Genomic DNA, 5,612 nt, shown 5'->3' with positions numbered 1-5,612 from the left:
GGAGAAATGGGACGATGGCTACACTTAATTATCCCTAAAGTATCAACGAAGGCATGGTTCAAAGGATTAGATGTAAGTCGGGACTTCATCCGTGTGATGTCTAGGCTCATGTCCAATCATTATACTTTAGATGCGCATCTCCGTCGTATTGGGCTCGCTGAGGGTAATCATGTGCTTGTGGAGAGGGTTACCATGACATTGAACATGTTGTTTGGTCCTGCACTGAATATCGTGAAGCCAGATCACAATTAGTAGATACTTTACAAGCCCGAGGAAGACCAATCCATGTTCCTGTTAGAGACATCCTGGCGTATCGCGATCCTCTATACATGGAACTTATCTATAATTTTCTAAAAACAGCGTCTGTCAAAATTTAATTAAACTCATCTCCTCATACTCTCATCCAAGGCTAATCATTCACCAATTAAAGTGTCCTAGAATATTCAGTTTTTAAATTTAGACAATAACAGAAAAAATGTTAATAAATACACCCGGAAATACTAGATCATTATGAAATACAACAACGTAAGGAAAAAAGCAAACAATAAAGTGATTTCAGTGTTAGTTTTAGAAACATTACTAGTATAGTTAAAATTAGTCTTAAGGATTTTTGTAACGTGCTATGTAAAAAAAGAAACTGGCGTAAAAAGCTTTTGCAAATGCCGTGTCAAATAAACGTATGGAAAAAAAGTTCTTTGCATTTAAAAGGACTTAGAAATTTTTTTCAGAAAAAAGTCTTTTGCATTCAAAAGGACTTAGAATATTTTTGCAAAAACCGCGTTAATTGGAAAATCCGCGTAAAAAAACCGCGTTAATTGGAAAATCCGCGGAAAAAAGCCGCGTTATTTGGAAAATCCGCGTAAAAAAACCTCGTAAAAACCGCGTAAAAAAACCTGGGTGTACAAGTGTAGACAATTTGTGCATTCTTATTAGTGAAAACACATAAGCCAGGAATGGCCATTGTTTTGCTGGCTAAAAGAAATAAAAATGATTAGTTGCTATGAAACGACGATAGAGGATTATTTTTTTGCTTTTTTTAATTTGGCCCATTTGACAGGTATATCCCGGAATCAAAACAATGATGTTCCTACCACTGATGCCAGCGACAATCCTAATCTAGTGTTCTGTTTCTACTCATGAACCGCCATGTCTGAAAAACGCAAATACAACCAAGTCCTTTTCAGCCGCCAGAAAATTTGTGTAAGTGTTGAAATTGACTTTAAATTGCATTGCATTACATTTGTTCCTAGGGGCAATTAGCACCCGCGAGTTGAGTTAAACGTCAAACTGTTTAAATCGCCTGACCATAGACTTTTCTACGGCTCATGTACGTACACGCCACATGACACAAATACTACATCACAAGCTGGTGGAAAATAATAAACAAAGACGGCAAAAGTAAATGGGATTGTTTTCAACCAGGAAACTGCATTGGTGTTCGTGAGACCGGTCGCAAAGAACTCAATAGATTTTTCTGCGGCTCATGTACGTGCACGTCACAAGACACAAATACTACATCACTAGCTGGTGGAAAATAATAAACAAAGGAAGCTGCAGAAGTGTTAGTGAGACCGGGCGACAAGAACTCAATGTTCGTCCGCATTTTTTTTGACAGGGCGGTTTCGCAATCTTGTCGCTATTAGAGTCTGTATACAATATAGAGTCCCGTACAGAGGAATGCGCAACACTGCGTAGAATACAGACTATTTATTTTTTCTGGCAACCGGAATATTTGCTGTAACTTTGAGTGACTTTGACCAAATCACAAAATAAATTCATACTGAATGAAAATTTAAGCAACTATATCGTGGCACACGGAACATTCCAGGGAAAACCATTTCAAACATTATTTCATCTGATTTATTGAATGCTATTTAATCAATGAATAACTTGTTTAAATTTATTCAAAGAACTTCAATCAGCGCAGGACTCAGGTTATTTTAGGGGATTTTTCTCGGATGAACTTGACAATCGAATAGAACAGTAACAAAGCCATATCACTGTGACAGAACAATAATAACCATTTGCAGTGAAGTCCAATGTTATACTATAATACTAAAACAAGATTTTTACAGTAACTAGGGTTGGCTATGTGTTGATTTTTATTATGTTTTTAATGTTATTTAACAAATCATTTTGTTCCACGCATTGAACATTTAATGCTAATTTACTGAATCATTGTTTGTTGGAAAATGAAATTAATTGTTACAGTCGGGTCTCCTACTACGCGATTAACTGGGGGCGTGAAAAAAGAATCCGCGTTGTAGGATACCCATAGCTTATGGGATTGCGACTAATTGGGGCTGTGGCCGATTATTTCGTCCGTGTCAACATGTAGCGCCATACTTTCTTTGGCAAAGTTGTTGTACTCACTTGGGCCTACAACTTAGAGTCATAGGGTATCCAATTAGTTAAGAACTATGCCGCCAGGGGTGCTATGAAGAAAGAGTAAATAAATCGAAACTCTCGTCGTAAATTCGATTATCATAAAATGGATTCAATGTTAAATATATCAAGACCCTGATTATTTTGGAAGGTATGTCTTCGGGGAATTTGTAAAAAAAGTCCAGAGCTTCTGGATGGTTGAAAGTATAACTCGCAATTGTCCCACCAGGCGGCGCTTGTGCTAATGCAAATATTCAACACATGTTAAAATAATTATATATCTCAACGAGGACTACCCAACGGTAATAGATTAATTTGGAATACTCTCACTATGATGCGCTAGTGAGCGTAGAAGCTTTCAGCATATGGTAGATTATGATATATCTCAAAAGTCTAATAACTTGGAAAGATAGTGTTTTCGGCAAAGCTCTCGAGGAGGTCAAAGGCTACTCTATTAAGGATAGATTAAACTGGAATGGACCCGCCAGGTGGTGCTAGTGAGCATTGTTGCTCATATCCTGTATTTCGAGATCATCGGCACATTCGAGTCTGTTGTGTTTAACAGTCTACACAGTGATATATTCAGCCTAGAGGGTACGTCAGCAGGTATCGGTCTGTTAGTGATTTGCAGTCAGACCATCCATCCAGATCATTATCGATGCCTTCTTCGTCAAATTCATCTCAGATTTTTATTGTTGCGGTATTCAATCTAAGTGGAATGCTCCGAAAAAGTAAGAAAAACTATACTGTTTGTGAGGCATGCTTTACACCATGTATTAGTACGACCCCATTTTAAAACAATTCACAAAGTATACTATACTTAAAGATTTTAGTGGGGAAGCTGAATGTAACAGAAGTTGTTTATTTGTTTTTTTTATCGCGCTGGAGAGAATATTTAGAGACGTCACTTGTAATGAAAACGTTTCATCAAACCTGGCAACACTCAAGAAATCACTTACCATAAATATCTTTGAAGAAGAATGTCATAATATTCGGAATTAGATAATAGAGCGTTTTGTAACGTTCCATTTGTGAATTTATCAACTATACAAAAAAGGGGAAATAAACCTGGGCTGGAATTATGTTTGGTGATAAGTGACTATCACCAACCGGTGACTGCTAGGTGATCACCAAAAAATTTGCAATTTTGTAAGGTGATCGCTTCCCAGTAAACGAAATGGCGGCTAGGCGTGTTAAAATACATGCTGGCGAGCGGTAGGCTATTGAAACATTGTTCTAGGCAACCCGCCGTAACTCGCCAGCAACCCACCCTGATAGTGTGGGTTTCAGTGTCACCATTAAAAGTGACTAGGCTAACTTCGCTCACTTAATATTCCTCACTTCTGTTATTAATTGAAACGTCATTCGATTTGTTTGGTTCCATGGTAAACAATCTAAATATAAGGAGAAGTGTACGAATTGGCCACGGGAACAAAACTTGAACGCCGAGATATTTGTAATTGTAAAGGCGGTAGAAAGGTATATTCTCTCTTGTGCAACCAATTTCTCCGGTTTTACGATTTGTATTAATCTTTTTAGATACATGCGGGGGACCGCCTATTCTGTAGAGCCGTATGACATTCTAGTGCTCTCTGTTGCTGCTGCCAATAATTTGAACCCGGTGGAATTGATGAAGTGGATAGTCAGGTAAAGCTTCCATCAGTAGTAATTGAAATAGCACGAAACTTTTACCACTCCGGTCCGGATAGCTGTTAAGTCTGCAAAATTGTGATGGTAAACTTCGCCACGTCACCGGTATTTAGGAGACGTTGTAATTAGCTACGACGGCGCATGCAAAAAAAAATTGAAGAACTGAATAAGACAGCCTGAAGAAGGGAACAAACCAGCCGGATCCTAGAGATGGTCAGCAGCATTCAAAAACGGTAAACCGATATAGAAAAACCTGTTTTAATCCACCTAGAGGTGCAATTGTAATTGTAATTGTAATTTTATTGCATACGGTATTCTGTTGGTTTACACCTAGTATCAGGACAAGGAAAAATGCTTTGGATACAAGTTACTTGATTAGAGCAATTGTGCCTTTCTCATTTCTCCAAACTATGATTTAATAGCTGGTTCGTACCTGGGACGGGACGTGCAAAGTGAAAAAAAGCAAATGTCACCGCGAACCGGCAATGGCCTGTCATTGCGAACCGGACCTATCTTGACGATTTTCCTTTTCTTGAAAGCAATAACGTTTGGGCAGTATCATTATTTCCTGGCAAAGTCTATGACGTATTAAAAACAAAATTTTTGCATTTATAAAATTTGTTTTGAATCTATATTTATATGCTTTTGTTAAAAAACCTTTAGATATATTTTGAGGTGGAAAGAAGTTCCTGTTGCTATCAGAATGCGTTAAAGAAGATATTTTTTTTCTATCCGCGCTGCTCCCGGTATATTGGCAATTAATAAAAAGAATAAATATTCCAAATAATTGATTTTGTTACTATGTTTTAATTGCCGCAAGGTTCTACTGTATCGATTTTGTTGCTTATTTTCGGCTAATTTGATACTAAGAGAAACGAAAGCAATGAAATTGAAAGACGGATAGGTACTCTAGAGCGAATCAGTTATAAACTTAGAACGGAAAACTAGGACTAGGCAGGCTCATATGGACATGATCGAAAGGAAATGTGAAAAATTCCTTGCCTTCTGCTAAGTAGGAGTTGGGCGTTGCACCCAAGTCTACCGCATGGTCTATGGTAGAACATAATTCATCATCATGTTTTACTTCCGACGCCGGTAAAACATGATGATGTGCCACTTTTCGTTTCTCTTAGTCTCAAATTTGCCGAAAATAACCCACAAAATCGATACAGAATAATCAATTTTACGCTGCTGTAATTGTCAATTATATAAAAGCTTAATAATGAAATTGCCACAAAACTAAGAAAGTTAAGAATTTGGTATCAAAAAATAAATTCCAGGCTATTTTAGGATGCATTTATTAGATTGTTACAATTGTTGCTTTATTATGTAGATTTTGATGAAAAAATAATATTATAAAAAAATATTACTTTATTTTCTAACAAACAAATAATTCCATTCGTGAGTTTGATCACCTTAGCGACCGACAAATGCATATTTATATCAGACAGTGAAAATATAATAATATATTTTTTGAAAATTTTGAGGAGTATTTTTTGAATAATCAATGAGATAATTATTTCATAAAATTAGTTAAACGATATGAAAAACTTGCCATCACCTTGTGTGAATAAGAT

The sequence above is a fragment of the Topomyia yanbarensis genome, chromosome 2, assembly GCF_030247195.1.
Source record: "Topomyia yanbarensis strain Yona2022 chromosome 2, ASM3024719v1, whole genome shotgun sequence".
Taxonomy (NCBI): Eukaryota; Metazoa; Arthropoda; class Insecta; order Diptera; family Culicidae; genus Topomyia; species Topomyia yanbarensis.
Note: the sequence above shows the minus strand (reverse complement) of the source record.